This window comes from Pleurodeles waltl, chromosome 12 (genome assembly GCF_031143425.1).
Source record: "Pleurodeles waltl isolate 20211129_DDA chromosome 12, aPleWal1.hap1.20221129, whole genome shotgun sequence".
Taxonomy (NCBI): Eukaryota; Metazoa; Chordata; class Amphibia; order Caudata; family Salamandridae; genus Pleurodeles; species Pleurodeles waltl.
This window is the reverse complement of record NC_090451.1, coordinates 693,802,384-693,824,743: the sequence shown is the minus strand read 5'-3', so window position 1 is coordinate 693,824,743 and position 22,360 is coordinate 693,802,384. Positions and strand designations below refer to the sequence as shown.

Sequence of the window (22,360 nt, the reverse complement as noted above, 5' to 3'; positions counted from 1 at the left end):
CCCAAGCACAGATAAACAAGCACTAGCAAAGCCAATTAGTCCAGCTTTATTATGCCAACCTAGGTATGTACAAAAGCTGTTTGCTTACTTTTGCACACTGATGTCACTTACTGGCTGCTCTCTGAGCTCAAAGAAACAAGTTACTTACCTGTAACTGTAATTTTCCAGTATTGGAAACTTTCATAGATTCACATGCTTGAATCATTCCCCGTCATTGAGATGGGAGACTCCGGTGTAATACAAAACCACATTTAATTGCATATAAAGCTCAGAGGCACTAGGCCTTCTAATTTAGTAACATCTCATAGTCATTTCATAAAAAAGGACCAAACTTAAGAGACAACCAATCAGCTCTCACCACCACTTAGAACCCTCCCTGTGAGGAGCTGATTTCCCTCACATTTTCCCAGCACACGTTCAACAATAATCTAGGACTGAGAAAATTAAGGTGAGCTCCCCAGGGGAGGAAGGGTGGGTGGCATGTGAATCTATGAAAGTTTCCAATACTGGAGAACTACAGTTACAGGTAAGTAACTTGTTTCTTACTCCAGTATTGGAACTTTCATAGATTCATATGCTTGAATCAGAATAGTAAGCAGTGGATAACACATTTTCGTTCTACAAATAATAGCATAGCATTCTTAAATGCGAACTGGTATGATAATATGTACATACACTTCTTGCTATGATCTACAGCATTATACCAAAGAAAATTTGATATAACAGAAAATGAGCGGATGGAGGGAAATAATTATTTTAGCTCACTGTCATTGAAACAGGTTTCAAAGGACCGCTTGCCCAACAGCTGCATCCCGAAGTGACTCCATGTCCAGGAAGTAAAGCTGCGTGAAGGTGTGAGTTGTTCTCCATGTCGCAGCACGACAGATGTCTTTAATTAATACACCAGCAAACAGCGCACAGGATGCAGATATAACCCTAGTAGAATGCGCTCTTACGGTCGTGTTCAATGGCCTTCCTGCTTTCTGATGGAAAAATATGATTGCGTCCTTAATCCATCGGGATATAGGGGGTCATTCCGACCCTGGCGGTCCAAGACCGCCAGGGCCGGGGACCACAGAAGCACCGCCAACAGGCTGGCGGTGCTTCCCAGCCCATTCTGACCGCGGCGGTAAAGCCGCGGTCAGAAAAGGGAATCCGGCGGTTTCCCGCCGGATTTTCCCTGCATGGGCTGAATCTCCATGGCGGCGCTGCAAGCAGCGCCGCCATGGAGATTCCGACCCCCTTCCCGCCATCCTGTTCCTGGCGGTTTTTACCGCCAGGAACAGGATGGCGGGAACGGGTGTCGTGGGGCCCCTGAGAGACCCTGCACTGTCCATGCCACTGGCATGGGCAGTGCAGGGGCCCCCTAACAGGGCCCCATAAAGATTTTTACTGTCTGCATTGCAGACAGTGAAAATCGCGACGGGTGCAACTGCACCCGTCGCACCCCTGCAACTCCGCCAGCTCCATTCGGAGCCGGCTTCATTGTTGCAGGGCCTTTCCTGCTGGGCCGGCGGGCGCTCCTTTGGCGGGCGCCCCCCGGCCCAGCGGGAAAGCCAGAATGGCCTCCGTGGTCCTTTGACCGCGGAGCGGCCAAGTGGCGGTTACCGCTTGGCGGGCGGCGCCCGCTGCCCGCCAAGCTCAGAATGAGGCCCATAGTGTGTTTGGTTACCGAGTGACCTTTCCTAGTAGCACTGAATGCTACAAACAACTGAGTGGACTGTCTGAACGAATTTGTCCTGTCCAGATAAAGTTTTATGCATCTTTTAAGGTCGAGTGAATGGAGAGTTCTTTCTGCAGCAGTTTGCGGGTTCAGGAATAAAGTTTTGAGCACCACCGGCTCATTGATATGGAACTCGGAAGGTACCTTGGGCACAAACTTAGGATTGGTGCGCAGGATGACTGTCCTGTCTGAACTGCAGAAAAAGTTCCTGTATAGTGAATGTTTGAATTTCAATAACACTGCACGCTGAAGTAAGGGCAAGAAGGAGAACCACTTTCCAAGTGAGGTACTTGATGCCGCTTTGTTAATCGGCTCAAAAGGATCCTTCATAAATTGGCCAAGGACGAGGTTAAGTTGCCATGGCGGCGGCAGAGGTTTTACTGGAGGAAAAGATCTGCCCTGAAAACTCTCAGAATTTTTTTTGTCTGTCTGGAAGATAATTTGAAAGTACCTGTAATTATGGCGTTAGTTATATCCAGACTGGACTACTGCAATGCTTTATTGTTAAATATTAGTAAAGACGCCCTTCATAAATTTCAACTCATTCAAAATGCAGCAGCTCGTTTGATCCTGAATTTACCCCACTCTTCTTCAGCTAGTAGCAGCCTTAGATAGCTTCACTGGTTACCTGTTGATAAAAGGATCAAGTTAAAATCCCTTTGTTTAACATATAAGGCTCTCCATGCTGAGGGATGTGAATATTTGAGTTCTACCCTACAGCACTATCAACCACCAAGGACCCTCATCTAGATTTTTGATTGCGGTGCCCAGTTGCCATAAGGCCTGGTGGGAGGGGGGGGGACAGAGCCTTCACGGTGGAGGCAGCAAGACTTTGGAACTCCTTGCCTTTAATGATTAGACAGGCAGAGACATACATGGCCTTTGGAAAGACATTAAAAACGTGGCTCTTTTCACATTAGGTCAGGATTTCTTAGCTTTTCTATTTAGGGATAGTCCTGGTCTCGCTGTATCTCACTTGGTACAGCACTTTGATGCTTTTTTTCCATAATGCGCTTTACAAATGCTCCTACAATACAATCTGAAGAGACCCTTGAGAAACTATTTTACCAATCTGAGAGAGTATAAGGATGGTTTGCCTGGTACTCTTCCATATCTGGAGATGGCAGCTAGATGGACTCTGACTGAGGAATGGGCTAGCCCTGAACGTGCCAGCTGTAATAAATACGGCAACACTGCCTCCGGTGCGGAAGAGAGAGGGTGCACGTTTTGGGTTTCGCACCAAATACAAAATCTCTTCCATTTTAGTCAGAAAGACTTGCTGGTACTAGCTGCACGTGCATTAGCTAGCATTTCTCTGTCCACAGACAGTAGATCTAGATGAACAAATTCATTGTACCCAGGAGCCATGCGTGCAAACAGAGATTTGGGGTCCGGTGAGCGTGATGGATGGAAAGGCCGACAGGAGAAGCAACTCCATGTACCACGGTTGACGCGGCACGCTGGAGCCATGAGAATCAGCTGGCAGGCTTCATCTTTCTGATCATCCTTGTGAGGAGAGGAATTGGAGGAAAAGTGTACTCATGGATCCCTGACCATGCGATCGAAAATGCATCCCCCTGTGACCCCTGTTGGTGATGCCAACTTGTATAATGTCAGCATTTGGCGTTCCGGGAAGATGCAAATAGGTCCAGAATCGGTTTTTCCCACTGGTCGAATATCCAATATAGCGCCCTCTGGTGTGACCCCCACTGTTGGGAGGATGTCATCAGTCTGCTTAGCAAATCCGCAATGGTATTCTGCAGGCCTGGGACATGCTCTGCAGTGATGTGGATTGAGTGGTAAATGCACCATTTCCAGATGGTTTGTGCTTCTCGAGAGAATATGTGAGACCATGCTCACCCTGCTTGTTCAGATAGTGCATTGTGGTGGTATGGTCTATCCTGACAAGCACCACTGACCCTCGTATCCTTGGAAGGAAGGCTTGCAAAGTGTGATAGACCGATCTCAGCTCAAGAAGATTTATGGGGAACAAACGGTGAGAGGGCGGCCACTTGTGGCTCACCCGAAGGTCCTGCAAGCATGCGCCCCATCCTGTGAGCGATGCATCCTTAGTGACAGTCATTGGAGGAATGCGTGCCAAGAAACTGAGACCTTTGGAAATGTTCTCTAGATTCGTTCACCAATTCAGAGAATGGACCATGCACGGTATGACGAGGATGGTATCCTCGAAGGAACCTCGTACTTGCATCCATTGCTTGTCCAGTTCTTCTTGAATCGGACGCAATTGGAGGCGGCAAAATGGAATGAGGCTGATACATGACGACATCATGCCCGGCAAGGACTTGTACTGCCAAACTGAAAGGCACCTTTTTCTTTGGACACGCCTTGCCAGCTGTGTTAGCTTTGTTTGTCTGTCTGGCGCTGGATAGGCTTTGGTTCGTTGAGTGTCCAAGATAGCCCCTAGGAAGGCTAATCGAGTGGATGACATCAGGGACAATTTTTCCCTTGTTGAGTGTAAGGCCTAATTGCCCGAAAAGGTGCAGAGTCGCTCTGACTAACCTTTCTGCTGTCTGGACATCTTGAGCTTTTACCAACCAGTCGTCGAGGTAGGGAAAAACCTGGTGTTTGTTTCTCCTTAGGTAGGCCGCCACTGGCGCTAGAAATTTGGTAAATTTTCATGGTGCTGAACGGAGGCCAAAGGGAAGGACCTTGAACTGGAAATGTTTGCCGTTGACCGCACACCTCAGGTACTTTCTGTGGAGCGGATGAATGGAAATGTCAAAGTACGCGTTGTGAAGGTCCAGAGAGGCCATGTTGTCTGCTTTGTTCAGAAGCGGAAGAACATCTCGGAGGGTGACCATCCGAAATGTTTGCTTCTTGAGGTATTTGTTTAGCTCCCATAAGTCCAGGACTGGCTGCCATAGGCAAGACTTTTTTCAGATGAGAAATAATCTGGAGTAAAAACCCTTTCCCTTCTGGGAATGCGGAACAGACTCTATAGCCCCTTTCCTCAGCATGGTTGCTACCTCCAAGCTGAGTAGACAAAGGTGCTTTTTGATGAACCTGTGATGGAGGCACTGAAGGGGGAATCTGGGTGAATTCCAATCAGTGTCCAAAATGGATGACATCCAGCACCCACTTGTCTTTGGTTATTTGCTGCCAGGGTTGTAGATGATGGTTCAGAATTCCATTATAAATTGTGGGAGGAGAGTGAATAGGCTGTGTCGCTAGACAATCATTGTCTACACATGGATTCTTTAGATTGACGCCCCTGTTTGTTCTTGTGGTAGGGCCTGGTATATGCTGTGGGAGGTGGTTGCCTCGGCTGGTACTGTGGTCTAGCAGGTTGAAACGTGGATGAATAGGCTGGGTGCTTATATTGTTGGTATCCACCATGAAAGGAAGGCTGATCTCTGCCCCTAGCACCCCAAAAGAGCACTTTCCTATATTGCAGAGTGCCCAGGGATTTCGCCTTTTCTGTATCTGCCTTGATGGCTTGAAGGACGTCATTAACGTGCTTGCCAAATAGAGCTTCCCCTTCATACGGAAGATCTAGAATTTTTGTTTGGACTTCTGGCCAAAAGTTGGTGGCTTTGAGGCAACCTTGACGCCTCAATACCACTGAACCAGCGAGTAGTCTGAAACCCATTGTCGCTATGTCCAGCGCACAATCAATGATCTCCCCTGAAGATCACTGGCCTTCTATAAGAACTTTTCTAGCTTCTACTTTGGAGGTGTCTGGGAGCTCTTCTAGTGAATGGGAGATATCGGACCAGAGCTGTCGATCTTATCTGCCTAGCAGAGCAAGGGAGTTGCCCACTGTAAGGAAATGCCTCCTTGGCATGGTTACCCCCTGACTTTTTGCCCTTGCTGATGCCAAGTTATGAATTGAAAGTGTGCTGATGCCTGCTAACCAGGCCCCAGCACCAGTGTTCTTTCCCTAACCTGTACCTTTGTCTCCACAATTGGCACACCCTGGCATCCAGGTAAGTCCCTTGTAACAGGTACCCCTGGTACCAAGGGCCCTGATGCCAGGTAAGGTCTCTAAGGGCTGTAGCATGTCTTATGCCACCCTGGGGACCCCTCACTCAGCACAGACACATTGCTTGCCAGCTTGTGTGTGCTGGTGGGGAAAAATTACTAAGTCGAAATGGCACTCCCCTCAGGGTGCTATGCCAACCTCACACTGCCCATGGCATAGAAAAGTCGCCCCTCTAGCAGGCCTTACAGCCCTAAGGCAGGGTGCACTATACCATAGGTGAGGGCATAGGTGCATGAGCACTATGCCCCTACAGTGTCTAGGCAAAACCTTAGACATTGTAAGTGCAGGGTAGCCATAAGAGTATATGGTCTGGGAGTCTGTCATACACAAACTCCACAGCACCATAATGGCTACACTGAAAACTGGGAAGTTTGGTATTCAACTTCTCAGCACAATAAATGCACACTGATGCCAGTGTACATTTTATTGTGAAATACACCCCAGAGGGCATCTTAGAGATGCCCCCTGAAAACATACCCGACTTCCAGTGTGGGCTGACTAGTTTTGCCAGCCTGCCACACACCAGACATGTTGCTGGCCACATGGGGAGAGAGCCTTTGTCACTCTGTGGCTAGTAACAAAGCCTGTACTGGGTGGAGGTGCTTCTCACCTCCACCTGCAGGAACTGTAACACCTGGCGGTGAGCCTCAAAGGCTCACCCCCTTTGTTACAGCGCCACAGGGCATCCCAGCTAGTGGAGATGCCCGCCCCCTCCGGCCGCGGCCCCACTTTTGGCGGCAAGGTCGGAGGAGATAATGAGAAAAACAAGGAGGAGAAACTGGCCAGTCAGGACAACCCCTAAGGTGTCCTGAGCTGAGGTGACTCTGACTTTTAGAAATCCTGCATCTTGCAGACGGAGGATTCCCCCAATAGGATTAGGGATGTGCCCCCCTCCCCTCAGGAAGGAGGCACAAAGAGGGTGTAGCCACCCTCAGGGCTAGTAGCCATTGGCTACTAACCCCCGACCTAAACACACCCCTAAATTTTTGAGTATTTAGGGGCCCCCAGAACCTAGGAAGATAGATTCCTGCAACCTGAAGACGAAGAAGGACTGCTGACCTGAAGCCCTGCAGAGAATACAGAGACACCAACTGCTTTGGCCCCAGCCCTACCGGCCTGTCTCCCCACTTCAAGAAAAACTGCAACAGCAACGCGTCCCCCAGGGTCCAGCGACCTCTGAAGCCTCAGAGGACTACCCTGCATCTAAAAGGACCAAGAACTCCTGAGGTCAGCGGCCCTGTTCCACAAAGACTGAAACTTGCAACAAAGAAACAACTTTTAAAGTTCTGCATGTTTCCCGCCGGAAGCATGAGACTTTCCACTGCACCCGATGCCCCCGGCTCGACCTGCGGAGGAACAACACTACAGGGAGGACTCCCCGGCGACCCTGTGAGTAGCCAGTGTTGACCCCCCTGACCCCCCCCAGTGACGCCTGCAGAGGGAATCCAGAGGCTCCCCCTAACCGCGACTGCCTGCTTCCAAGAACCCGACGCCTGGTAAAGACACTGCATCCGCAGCCCCCAGGACCTGAAGGATCCTACCTCCAGTGCAGCAGCGACCCCCAGGTGGCCCTCTCCCTTGCCCAGGTGTGGCTACCCCGAGGAGCTCCCCCCTCTTGCCTGCATCGCTGAAGAGACCCCTGGGTCTCCCATTGGAACCTATTGCAAACCAGACTCCCGTTTGGACTCTGCACCCGGCCGCCCCTGTGCCGCTGACGGTGTACTCTTTGTGCTGACTTGTGTCCCCCCCGGTGCCCTACAAAACTCCCCTGGTCTGCCCTCTGAAGTCGCAGGTACCTACCAGCTGGCAGACTGGAACCGGGGCACCCCCTTCTCCATTGAAGCCTATGCGTTTTGGGCACCACTTTGACCTCTCCACCTGACCGGCCCTGAGCTGCTGATGTGGTAACTTTGGGGTTGCCCTGAACCCCCAACGGTGGGCTACCTTGGACCCAACTTTGAACCCTGTAAGTGTTGCACTTACCTGTGAAACTAACAAATACTTACCTCCCCCAGGAACTGTTAAAAATGGCCAAAACTGTACCTGCTATTTTGCTGATTCAAAGTTCCTATGATACTTGAGTGAAGTACCTTTCATTTAAAGTATTGATGGTAAATCTTGAACCTGTGGTTCTTAAAATAAACTAAGAAAATATATTTTTCTATATAAAAACCTATTGGCCTGGAATTGTCTTTGAGTGTGTGTTCCTCATTTATTGCCTGTGTGTGTACAACAAATGCTTAACACTACCCTCTGATAAACCTACTGCTCGACCACACTACCACAAAATAGAGCATTAGAATTATTTCTTTTTGCCACTATCTTACCTCTAAGTGGAACCCTTGGACTCTGTGCATGCTATTTCTTACTTTGAAATAGTACATACAGAGCCAGCTTCCTACACCCACTCTTACCACAATAGCGGACATGGAAGAAAAACCCTTTATAATATTATCTAGGTGCCTTCCTTCTTTATCTGGCAGTGATGTTAATGGCGTAGAGGGGTTCCTGGAGCGACGCTGGACGGCCTATGATATTACGGAGTCCGGTTTCCGATGTCCTGAGAGGCAAGCCGGAGCATCCTCTCTTGGCTTATATTTTTTATCCAGTCCCAGCAGAACCGCAGGGACCGTTGCTGGATTCTGCATAATTTTTAGGCTCTGGCTCCAAACATGGTCTATGATAGGTATAGCTCTGACCATTTTCCTGTGGGGCTCTTTAAAGTCGTATAGGAAACAATCCTGCTGAGTCGCGGGCATTGGGAGATCGAACTGCGTGGCGGCACGCTCAAGCAGGTTATGGAAGCCACCTATATCCTCAGGCGGAGACTCAACCATGGGCGTTGTAGGAGAGGCAGGAGCCGGTATAATATAATCATCCCACTCATCACTGGCAGGCTGTATCTCACCTTCCTCTGCATCCTCATCGGAGGATAACTGATGTCTTGTTGTGGAAAGAACAGACTGCTGTGACCTTGGTTCAGGTGCATGATGCGGCTGCTCCAAGAGAGAAGTTGCTGGCAGAGGCGGAAGTAACGGCTGTTATACTGACGAAGGCTTAGCTGAAAAACGTTCCTGATAACCAGCCAGCATTGCTTGCAAGTAAGAAACTAGCCCCGGAGGAAGACCGACCAATGGCGGCTGCTCATAATAGCCTTGGGTGTAGTATGAAGCCTCATCATCATCAGAGTATTCTTGGCACTTAACCCTTAATTGTGAAGGGCTGCTGTCAACTCCAAAAATACCCTCCTCTTCCAAGTCAACCTCATCCAAAAGATGTGAGGGTAAAAGGCTGGAAACCTTGCTAGGAGATGTAACGGAGGGCGTTAGATTATACTTTATCGCCCTCCTGTGAGTATCCTGGTCTCCTGATGACAACAGAGGCAATGAATCTGGTCTCTGCACCTTTACTGCAGTTTTCGTCGTCGACGAGAGGTGTGGTGTTGACGGTGGTATCGTCGAACAGAGCCTCGCTGCATCGATCGTCGTCGACGGTGGGAACATCGACGGTAGAGTCATCGTCGATGGTAGGAGTGTCGTCGACGGTTGGTGTGTCATCAACGATGCCGTTGACGGCTAGTGTTCTGTTGATGAAGTCTTCGTCGGTGGAAATAGCGTTGACAACGAGAATAGCGTCGACTAGGCAGTCATCGGCGGGGTCGTCGATGAGAGCCGACTGAATCATCGCCGACGGTGAAGCTATAGGGCGTGCTGTCGACGAGGACGAACATATCGTCGACGAAGAGCCGGATCTCGCCATAGACACAGATAGTGTAGCGATGGTAGAAGTCATCGTCAATACTTGAGCCTGTCGATGGCGCAGGAGTTGGTTCCTTGAAGGTATGCTTTACCTTGAATGGTGGTGTCGACAGTTCAGAAACAGGATTATTTTTGGACTTAAAGTCAGAAGCTTTAGTCTTCATCTTTGAAGGGCTACCAGTCTTTGAGGATACCTCAGCATATTTTTTGGCAACTTTCCTTGGACTTTCTTCTGAAGAAGCTTAATTGTCGTTTGACAGGCGTTTTCACCACAGAAACAGAAGATTGTTGTCCCTGGATTTTAATTTCTGGAGCCAGATGAGAACACGACCCTATCTTTAAGTGTATTGGTAGAAAAAGTTCTACATACCTTGCAGTCTCCAGGTTTATGACTCGGATAGAAACAATAAATACAGTCTTTATGCTGGTCATCAACATGCAGCCTTTTCTTCATGCATTTAGCACAAGCTCTAAAGAGCCCTTTCTAAGGTGTCGCTGATATGGTAGTCAGTTTGAATCACCTTGAAGTAATCCTGAAGAGAGAAAATATCCAAATCCACTCAGACAGTATTTCTGAGAGAAAAACTAAGCAGAGCTCAGAGGATACTCCTTAGCACAACGTGCGGTGGAAAAACTGAGGGAAATCAGCTCCTGACAGGAGGGTTCTAAGGGGTGGTGAGAGGTGACTGGTTGTCTCATACGTTTGGACCTTTTTTAATGAAATGAATGTGAGATGTTATTAAATTAAGAGGCCTAGTGCCTCTGAGCTTTATATGCAATTAAATGTGGTTTTGTATTACACCAGAGGCTCCCATCTCTACGACGGGGAATGATTCAAGCATGTGAATCTATGAAAGTTCCAATACTGGAGTAACTTAATTTTAATTGATGTTTTCATTTGTTGCATTATTGTATTCCATTTCGGACATTTTTTTTGTCTTTTAATGAAGTGACTTCCATGGTTAGCTTGGTGCATTGCCTCACTCAAGGAGCATGTACATTGTCAAAAGTGGCATTGCCATGAATTGTTATGACTTATGACCTGAAGCGCAGTATGTTCCCATCTTAGGTGTTTTTGGTGCAGCAGCACAGGGGTGTTAGAGTATCATCTTTTTAGAAAATACTAAGAGAGAAATTCTTCTGCCACTTCAGTGGGATTGGTATTGAGTAACAACCCATTACTTACTATGCTTTTTCTGAAATCTGTAGTGTATAACATATTTAAAAAAAAAGCTTACTCTTACATAGGCCAGTGTTGTGCTTTCTTCCATCTATAAATTACGTTGTAGTACACCACATGATCACTACTGTTTTGAATTGTGAGCTTTGCACTGAAGGATTGAGACTTTCTGAGTCATATTCAACATGATGTACCTACACAAGGACAACTTGACGGTCCAAGTCTGCATTACACATTTTGTATCAACTCATGTTATCTGAATATACTCTGAGAAAATCTAAAAAAAATGTAATTGTACTATGAGAGAATCTTCAAATGGATTTTGTAGAAAAATGTTTCTTCTTGCTCTTTCCACATTGGTACAGATCCTGGGAACCATGTTCTTGAGCACTGAATGTATGAAATCTTTTTTTCTAAAGTCCTGTAAAAGGACCTGCTTTTTCACTGTTCTGGAGACTGCTTTAGAAAGGAAATCTATGCTGGATTTTCTATAGAACTTTACTGACTTCTTTGTACTTATAATTTATGTACTATAATACTAACTGATTGAGGGTCCAGCATATGTATTTCTGATTTATATTCTTTAAGTAAACCTTAAAACTTTAGCCCGTGTCTGTCATTTCTATAGAGAATGTCACAGATTAACTCTAATTTATAAGACTTAATACTAAAGACGGTTCAGTTGGGCAGCACCAAAGTATGTACAGGGAGTACACCGCTCCTGGTCTGAGTCGCTGGTGTGCATGGGGCAAGTAACAGATTTGTGGGCCAACATTGGCTAAGCCCTGAAAATTAAGTAAAAGAAAAAAAGAGTTGTGGTGAGATAATAATGTCTGATCACATCCCATGCTGTGTCAAGTTCTTTCTGTGCAGCCTACACACAAAGGGGTGGCAAAGAGACACTGACATCTCAAGAACATCTGGACTTAATGAAAACACTGCGCATCTAGATAATTTGACAGTGCAATACCTTTAAAGATACACTCCGCCTCCAAGCAGTTGTGGTGCAACCACACCAGAAAACAGCGCTCCTTCAGAGAAAGGTTTTGGGGCTTTCTGTGAAATCCCACTGCAGGATGTCCTGGTACTCCTCGTCTTCCTCTTGCACCAGGTTCATGTGTTGCACATTGGGGCTGGTTGCCATCAGGAAGATGGGTCTGACCTGAAAGCCTAACACCTCATGCTTCGTTGCCCACGTCTGCCGCAGGGTGCCCCGTCTTGCTGAGTCCCGTGGATGGGTTTTAACAGCCAACACAAGAAGCCGTTTACTATCTGTTTTTTGACAGACCATGGGTACTGCAGTCACGATGGAGCACCTGTAGCTCTAAAGGTAGGAGAACTCCTCTTCATACTGGGTAAGGTTCATGATGTAGGTGTGATTTCCAGGCGACAAAGTCACAGAACGCCTAGCACCTTGGACTCTGTCTGTTAATGGGGAGTAGGTTTCAGGAGGGATCCTGGGACTTCTCAAATCTTGCTGAGTTTCCAGGAACACAGCAAACAGAATCAAATACAGGAACACAAGGACTGCAAAACCCAAAGCAATCTCATGTTCTCGTGACATCTCTTGTGCTGGTTAAAAAAGAATACATAATTTAGATGTAAACTATGCTTATATAAGTGCTACAAAATAAAGCATCTCATGCTTGAATAATAGATTTAATACAGGTAGAACAATAATGCAATAATGAACAATCATGCACATTTAATATCAGGCTAATACTGACGTCCGATGTCAACTGTTAAGGCAAATAGGGGCATTGCAAGGCATGGTACTACTGCACCCTTTTTAATTAACACAGGACTTTGTAACTTGTTCCTACCTTCACTGACAAACCCTCTCATATCCCTGAGCACAGGGCCAGAATTGCTACTGTAACTTATCATAAGTGACTAGAGTCCTTACAAAAGGTGGGTGGTCCTGGTAACCAGGCTGATAGTGTTCTTTTGTCATGCTGGGTTGACCCTACAACAGAACATCTACATCACTGTAATGATGCTGTCTGTCACAAAATATTAACCAGTGGTGTGGTTTGCTGCTTGTTGGCTCAAGAGCGTGCATATGGTACTCATGGATGGTGACAAGAAGGTTTACATCCTCCTCCTCATGCCTTAGCAGTAAAATATTGTTTAAGAAAAATTAGGCAAACCCATTGACCCCAGGAGCCGGGTATGTAAATATAGCAAAAAGTTATAAGGCCCCAATGGGGAAGTGTAGCCCTTGACTTCCTACGGCAAGAATGTATTATCTCTGTAAACAAACAAGGTTGATCTAATATATATTTCCTTTATTCAAACAACATTTCTTCATCAATAAGAAAATTAATTACTTACCTGTAGCTCTAGTTCTCTAGTATTGGAATCTTTCATAGATTCACATGCTTGAATCTTTCCCCGCCGACGAGATGGAAGCCCCCGGTATATCAAAACAGCATTATAGAAGCTACTGAAATGAGGAAAGGCCCAAAGGCTTTCACTTTAGTAGCCTTCTCTTCTCTCTAGGAGTAAAAAGGACCAAAGCAAGTCCCAGCCAATCAGGCATCCCTTCTATCAAGAACCCTCCTGTGAGAAGCTCCATTCCCTCAGATTTTCCCAAGCACAAGTGCCAGAGTATCTGAAGAAGACAGGTAACGGTGAGCTTCCCAGGGGAGGAGGGAGGGTCGAATGTGAATCCATGAAAGATTCAAATACTGGAGAACTACAGTTACAGGTAAGTAACTAATTTTCTTACTCCAGTATTGGAACTTTCGTAGATTCACATGCTTGAATCAGAATAGCAAGCAGTAATGAAGCACATTGTATAGTATATATATCCATACATAAACACACACACACACACATATATATATATCTATATATATATATATATACACACACAAACACACACATCTACACATATATTCGTACAACCCACATCTATATCCAGAATCACTGAAGAAATGTGCTCATGCAGGAGAGACTAAATAATTGAGTAGCAATTAATATAATAAAGGAACAGCATCTGGACCAGAAACACAGAAAAATTATCATAACCTGAAAGAAAGAAACAATGCTGTACAATGTGTGCAAAGTATACTGGGCTGGCGGGAAAAAGAAAAGAAGAAATACAAGAGCACACCGTTACTGGAATAGATGACGTAAAACCGCTTGTCATACCGCCACATCATCCTGCTGTATTTCTTCTAAAGAGTAATGTTTCGCAAATGTATGTGTTGACCTCCAAGTGGCTGTCCTGCAGATGTCCTGGATGGGCACTCGTGCAAAAAGCGCCATGAATGCAGCCGTTCTCCTTGTCGAATGCGCACACACTGGATTCTGTAAAGGTTTTCCTGCTGCTGCATGACAATAGTTAATCGCAGAGGCTATCCACCTTGCAATCCCTTGTTTGGACAATGCTAAGCCTTTACCAGGAGCACTAAATGCCACAAAAAGTTGGTTCGATTGTCTAAATTACTTAGTTCTATCGATATAAAACTTCAGGCACCTCTGAACTTCCAAAGAATGCAGAGCTTGCTCCGCCGGCATTGATGGATTTGGGAAATATGACTTTAGTACCACCGGCTGGTTAATATGGAAATCCGAAGGGACTTTAGGTATAAACTTTGGATTTGTCCGTAAAATTATCTTGTCTCTCTTGAACTGCAAGAAAGGGTCTTGGATAGTGAATGCTTGAATCTCGCTCACTCTTCTGGCTGAGGTAAGAGCAAGAAGGAGAGAGACCTTCCAGGATAGAAATTTTAAATCTGCCTTGTGAATTGGCTTAACCAGTGGTTTCATTAATTGGGACAAGACCAAATTAAGCTGCCACAATGGAGGAGGAGACCTGACTGGTGGGAAAGTCCTGAACAGTCCCTTAAGAAACTGCTTTATTACCCTTGCGGACCACAAAGGAGGTACGTTATCTGCAAGCCTATAGTGGGAAATCGCTACTAAGTGGACTCTAATCGAGGAGATAGTCAAACCCGATCTGCCCAGAAGGAGAAGATAAGGCAGTATTTGCTCTGGCGATGAATAGAAAGAATGCACCTGAGCTTGTGTACACCATGAGCAAAACCTCTTCCACTTCAGATGATAACATTTGGTGGTACTCTCAGTTGCAGCTCCGGCGAGGATGATTCTACAAACCAAAGGTATATCTAGATGTGCAAACTCATGGTGGTCAGGAGCCAGGCTGTCAAGTGAAGTGATGCCGGATCCGGGTGGAGAATTTGATTTGATCATTGTTAGCAGGGATGGCATCACTGGTAGAGAGATGCTGTGGTTCTGTGAGAGGAGCAGGAGCTCTGACTACCATAACTGGTGTGGCCATGCCAGAGCAATCAGAAGAAGCTTGCAGCGTTCGTTCTTGATCTTTGCCAGAACTCTCAGTATTAGGGAAATGGGAGGAAAAGCATAGGCATAAATTCCTGACCATGCCATGGAAAACGCATTCCCTCAAGAGCCCCGATGGTGATCCTGACTTGCAAAGAATTGACATTTTGCATTCTGCAGGGTGGCGAAGAGATCCAGGTTTGGTTTTCCCCATAGGGAGAAGACTTGGTTCAACACTCCTTGTTCCAGCTCCCATTCGTGGTTGGATGATCGAGACCTACTCAGAGAATCCGCTATGATGTTCTGTACGCATGTTCTGCTCGAAGGTTTAACTACTGTCTGATAGACCATTCACAAATGCGCTGAGATTCTCTCGATAAGAGCAGAGACCTGGTTCCTCCCGGTTTGTTGATAGAATGCACTGTTGTAGTTTTGTCCATCCGAATGAGTACTGATGAAGCTTTTATCTTTGGAAGAAAAGGGCAAAGCACTAATCGAACCGCTTTTAATTCGAGGTAACTGATGTGAAAAACCCTCTGTTGTGGTTTCCATTTGCCCCTTACTCGTAGGTGCTGGAGGAAGGCGCCCCAACCTTCGAGAGAAGTGTCTGTAGTAATTACCCACAGAGCTGGTTGGGGAAGAAAAGAAAATCCACTCGATAAGTGAAACTCTTGAGTCCACAAAGTCAGGGGTGATATTATGGGCTTTGTTATTCTGATGACATTGTCGAAAGACCCTCTGGACTGTGTCCAAAGAAGGTCTAGCAGCTCCTGTAGGGGCCTCATTCTGAGACGACAGAATGGCACCAGTGGAATGCAGGAGGACATCATCCCCAACAGGGACTTGAAGAGGCAAACTGAAACATATTTCTTTTTCGTAGGCGCCTCACGAGGGATATGAGCTTTTTCCGTCTCTCCTCTGTAGGAGTTGCATTGTTGGTGGAAGTGTCCAATTTCGCCCCTAGAAATGTTCTCCTTCTTAAGGGCTGGAAGGGTGACTTGTCGCGTTTTGACTGTTAAGCCTAGGCTTGTGAACAGCTCGATGCAGGCGCATGTGGACTTCAGTGCCTGAGACCTGGATTTGACCTTGACCAGCCAATCGTCCAGACATGGGAAGACTTGATGGTTCTGCCTTCTGAGGAAAGCTGCTACTGAAGCCAAGCATTTGGTAAAGATTCTGGGGGCCGATTTCAGACCGAAGGGTAGCACTTTGAACTGTAAATGGTCTTCGGCTACTACAAATCTGAGATAATTCCTGTGGCAAGCGTGTATAGGGATATGGAAATATGTATCCTGCAAATCGAAGGTGGCCATGTAATCTCCCGGATTTAGAAGGGACAGAATGTCTGATAGGGTGACCATACGGAATGATTATTTCTTGAGATAAGTATTGAGATACCTGGGTGCCAACTCTTCCACTTCTTTCTTATTAGGAAGAACCAAGAGTAGAATCCCTTTCTTTTGTCCTGATGTGGAACTCTCTCTATAGCTCCCTTGAGGAGCATCGACTCGACTTCCTGCTTGAGTAAGTGCAAGTGCTTGACCCTTCGGGGGAGGTCTTGTAGGAGGGTACTGTAAGAATTCCAAAGTATGGCTAAATTGAATGAGATTTAAGACCCATTGGTCTGATGTTATCTTTTGCCACTTGTGAAAGTAAAGAGAAGTCCTTCCCCCTATTCTTGTATCCAAGGGAAGGTTCGCAGCCGGAGACACCAGAAAGTCATTGTCTGCGTCCTGTGTCCTTCGCGTGCCTTCCTGCTTTTCCTCTCTGCGAAGGTCTCGAATAAGCCGCTTGCGGAGGCAGTCTCTGTTGGATCTGGGAACAAAAAGACTGAGAAGCTGAGGAGACAGAGGGGTATCTATACTGTTGGAAGCCTCCTCTATATGATGAATACCCCAACCTCTAGCTCCCCGAAAGGGCTGTCTTTTAAACTGCAGCGTGCCAAGAGACCTGGCTGTATCCGTTTTTATTGATTGAAGTGTGTCATCAGTGTCCTTCCCGAATAGGGCTTCACCATCAAAAGGAAGGTCCAGAATTTAGTTTTGAACATCAGGCCTAAACGAAGTTGCCTGGAGCCAACCCTGCCTTCTTAGAACAGCGGCTCCAGCCGTCTGCCGGAAAGCTGTGGTAGCGATATACATCGCACAGTCTATAACTTCAGCATAAGACCTTTCACCCTCTTGCAAGACTTTCTTGGCTTCCGACTTAGAGTCCTCTGGCAGCTGATCTAGGTAGGGAGCAATGTCCGCCCATAGCTGTCTATCATATCTGCCTATGATAGCCAAAGAATTAGAAGCTCTTATCATAAGCAAAGTCATCAAGGAGAAACGCTTCCCAATATTACCGAGCCTTCTACCCTCCTCGTCTGGTGGAGTAGAAATTGGTGCTGAAGGCTTTCTGGATCTACGTTGTGCAGCCTGGGCAATGACTGAGTCCGGTTTGGGACGGCCCGTGAGGCAGGCCGGAGAGTCTTCTGGGGCATTATATTTCTTGTCAAGGCGAAGCAAAACCGGGGTGACAGTCAACCGGGATCTTCATTACCTTGATGCCCTCATCCCATATATAGTCCACAATTGGCATCGACTTTACAATCTTTTGAGATGGCTCTTTAAAATCATCCATCTGCTTCGTGGGCATGGGCAGCTCAAACCTCTTTGCAGCCCTTTCCACCAAATTGAGAAAACCCCTGATGTCACCAGGAGGGAAATCCACTGGAACCGGGGAGGGTGAGGACGGGGTAGGAATCTGATAATTATCCCACTTAGTTATGGCATCCGGCAATTCCCCCTCCTCTCTGTCATCATCAGATGAAGACAGATCTTGTGTTGGAATTGAAACTGGCATCTGTGGAGGTACATGCCACGGCTGGACCCCCGGATGAACCGGAGTACAAGGAAAAGGCACAGAGGGTGGTATAGATGGTTGCTGCACTTCCGAGCCGGCTGGCGGAAACCACCTTCTGTAGTCATCCAACATTAGCTGGAAGTCGGCTATGAGTGATCCCGGCAAAGAAACCATCTGCTCCTGATAGGGATACTGCTGTGGTTAGGGAATAAAGTGAGTGCGGATCACGTTGAATGTCCTCGTCTAGATCCTGGCACTTCACATGCAGTTCTGATGGGCTATGCGCAATCCCAAACGGGCCCTCGTCCTCAGAATCTTCCTGTTCCAAAAGATGTGTAGGTACCAACGCTGATACCCTACTTGGAGATGTAATCAGTGGCGAGAGTAAATCAGACTTCTTATGTTTTGTAACCATCATCGAGATCGCCGACGGAAGCAGCACTGAAGACGGAGAAAGTCTCGTCGATGAGGAAACCGACGTCGCCGGTCTCACCGGCAGCATTGTCGACAGAGAAGCGATAGGTACACTGATCATCGACGAAGTGACTGCAAACGCCATCAACGTCGTCGATATGAGCATCACTGAAGAGGAAGCAGCCGTTGTCGTAGTCAACGACGAGAGTGTAAATACTCCTTTCGACACTGCCGTCGACGGTACTGTTGTCGACGGTGTCGTCGTCGCAGATTTTCCAGATGGCTTCTTAAAGACATGTTCTACCACAGGAGGTGGCGTTGGAGACTCAGAAAAAGCTCTTTTGCTGCATTCTGAGGAGACAGATCCTTCCTTAGAATGTCTTTTGGATGAAACATAACTCCTGTGTGGAGAACTGGAAGGACTGCCAGCTTTAGAAGACAACTGTTTTGTCTTTTTATGAGCTTTTCTGGTGGATCTTCAGAATGGTGAGGTTGAGGAGATCTGCCTCTTTTTTGTTTTGGGAATTTTCTTGATGAGGAGGAGGACTCCTCATTGTCAGAACCAGACACTGGGTTTGATCTGGATTTCAATTTCTGGAGCCTAATCAGTAGCCCACCCTCTCTGTCCTTGAGGGTTTTGTTAGAAAAGGTTCTCAATACCTTGCAGTCTTTGGCTACATGGTCAGGATACAGGCAATAAATGCAGTCCTTGTGTGGATCTTCAAAGTTAAGTATTTTCTTCCCACAGGTTTGGCAGTCTCTAAAAAGGTTTTCTTTTCCTTATCTGACATGTGGAATTTTGAAAAAATACAATTCTATTAGGCTAAGTAAGAAAATGTCACCTTACTGGGTAAAGAAATCCTCTTTCTTTTGAAGAAAAAACAGTAAAGATAAACTTCTCTGAAGATTTGACTGAGCAGAGCTCAATGGAGACTCCCTAGAATGACGTGCGGTAGAACATCTGAGGGAATGGAGCTTCTCACAGGAGTGTTATAGAGGGAGGGGAAGTCTGATTGGCTGGGACTTGATTTGGTCCCTTTTACTCAGAGACAAGAATAGACTACTAAAGTGAAAGCCTTTGGGCCGTTTCTCATTGCAGTAGCTTCTATATTTCTGTTTTGATGTACTGGGTGCTCCCATCTCAACAACAGGGAAGGATTCAAGCATGTGAATCTATGAAAGTTACAATACTGGAGTAAAATCATGAATCAATCTATTGGGGTGCTCCTAACATAATGGCGCAATGAACGTGATTGGCTTGAGAAAATGGTACCGGGTGTTATATACAATATATACAAGATTGTGGTTAAAACTTTAGTGATCTTCAAAGAGATCCCTTCAATCCAGGTGTCCTGAAGTCACTTATCTCATCACACATTAACCCACAATGAGTTATGTCGATGTTTCGAACTCACAAAGAGAACTAATCATTAAAGGGTCATCATCAGGACAAAAATCATATTTTCTCAGGTAGCACCCTTAAAACACGAGATTTTATTACTTTAATTCAACTTTCTTTCCACTGTATCCTGTTCACAGTAAATGTGTCCCCCTAAGTCCAAAATCTCTTGAATGGAGGACCATTGTATATATTTACTGGCTCATGGATATGCCAAGCTGCAAATATTTAATTGAGTCCTGGATTTTCCATAAAGGAACTGGTTGATTACAATTACTTTTTAAAGGGCATTTAAGGTATTCATCTATGACAATCAATATGCATCTTCCGGTCTAAAAATAAAGTCAACGGCCACATGGCTCCAGGCGTTGTCAGGTAAGCTAGACATTTGTAACAGGAGCTGAACCTTTCCTTGACTGGTTACTTGACATGAGGCATTTTCTTCTGTAGCTAGGCTGAGAGTTGGGAACCACACTTGCTCCTTCAGGTCTCACTTGGTAAATAATGGGCCTTGATGCCTAGAGTGAGCCAGAACAACAACTTGCTAGTGTAGATTCTTGGGAATGATTATTTGTCTCCCTCTGAGGATGCGAGTTACTCACTCGTTTGGACGCCAATAGTTATTTCATATCACTATCACTACCATGTGAGGGACTTCTGATGGGCCACCACTGTTTTTTATTTTCTCTCTTTCTTAACTTCTCAGAGAGTGGTATCTATTCACATAGCTTCAATCTATGTATAGTAGAGGAACTGAGGGCCAGAGATATTAAGCTTAGTGCTTGCAATGAGAACATTGAGAATTTTTCTGTTTTTCCATTTGGTAATCGGAAACAATGGTGTACGAAAATGTGCTTTACACTTTCTGGTAAACCCGGTGGGTCGCATTTAGACCTACCTCATTAATATTATTGAGGTAGGTCTCAATTTGCAACCAACTGGGAATAGCAAAAATCACAGGGATGGTGGCCTGCTGGGGTCAGCAGATCACCATGTTTATGACTGCCTATAAATAAAGCATTTTTTTAACGCAGTTCGTTTTCCTAAAACGGATGTGTTTTTAAAAATAATAAAAAAAAAAAAAGGGGTTTTCGTTTCATTTTTTAAGAGTAGGCAGTTATCTACTGGACTATTGGCTGCTCTTGAAAATTATATGTTTTTATTCTCAAACTTTGCGAATGTCAGTCAGTCACTCAAAAGATCTTTATTCAGCAGTTACCATAAAAGTACAAACAGGATAACATATGTTAAAAACAGACCACAAAGGCAGTGTAAAAAAATCTAAGTACCATAGCATAAATAAGTTACCTTAACAACCCAAATTAATCTGCGTCAAGTTCCCCTTTTCACAAATGGGGAAAAGATTTACTAGGTATAATTTAAAACCCCTAAAAAATATAAAATGTTATAGTAGTTTTCATCAAAACAGTTACCAAACATCATAAGACAATAGAATGCAATACCAAAATTTTAAATAACCTAAAATATTTTTAAAAAACCTCACTCCATATAAAATCGCAAAAGCTATAAGATTTATAAAATGTAAACAGCAAAAAATAAAAAATATAAAGGTTAACCTAAATGGTTTATACAATATTAGTACTGATTCCTAATAGCAATAGAAGATCTAATAAAATGTAATACATAATAACAAGTTTGAATTTCTGACAATTACTGAAAATATGTCAGAGCTTCCTTATAGTTAATAGGTCTTAGTTTACGTAAAAGAGGTAAAATAAAAACATTTCTAGGGGAAGCATAAAGAGAACAAAAAACAAAAAAATTAGAAGTACTCTGCTTTGATCTAGCGTCACAAGGGCAAGGAGGTAGATTTTTTTGCCAAGTGCACTGATCAGGAAAGGCCACCTTAAAATGAATCAGATTTAATCTAAATACAGTTAAAAGAGAATATATTTTTGGACATGAAAACCAAGTCAGATAGGGTTCCATATGAGAAACTGTAACAATCTGGACATAAGAGTCAAAAGTTTTCAGTTTCAAAGAACTATGAAGTCTTAAATCTAATATATGCTCAGAGTGACGTAGTTTCAACAAAGTCTTAGCATTTATGGTTAACAATTGTGGTTCTTCAAACATATATACCTAAGCCCCAAATTTTCAAAAGATGTTTGCAGATACGAAAGCCAAGGGATCCTATCTGAATTGGCCAACTGCAAACATTCGGTAATACATTCCTGCACAAAACTTTCCGCTGGATTCATCCAACATCTAATCCACAGCAAGAGAGGGGTGATGGAAACCATGTCCTCTAAAAAGCATTGGCCCACCTCCTCGTGACTGATGATGTTTGCAATGCATTTAGGTACCATCAAAAGCCTATGCATGAATTTATTCTCAACACGTTCGGAGAGTGGGTACTTTAATATAGCCCCAAACACCTGCCCCATAAAGGGCTGCTGAAATACACTTGGTGTTATAGAGCGTTACAATCTGTGACAGTGGTCTGTGGCCCAATTTGCGAGAAAAACTGAAAATCGCTTCGATATTCCTTGCCAGATGCTGGGTCTTAAAATTAAAATGGGTATTCCATAACAGAGGAACTCACATGCATACCTAAATAGCAAAAGTTCTTAATCTTATTAATAATATTACCCCCCCATAGTAAATTGTTTAGACTTGGTATTTCGAAGGCCACATGTCATAACAAATGTCTTAGAATAATTAAGTTACAGGTCAAGATCCAGCACAAAAGTTGAAAACAGGTCCA

The 22,360-nt window shown here is 45.2% G+C and overlaps 1 pseudogene; it reads right to left on the bottom strand.

Moving 5' to 3' along the window:
- Positions 1–17,293, bottom strand: part of LOC138267274 (beta-1,3-galactosyltransferase 5-like) — a 64,611-nt pseudogene extending 47,318 nt beyond the window's left edge.
- Positions 17,294–22,360: the final 5,067 nt, after the last annotated feature.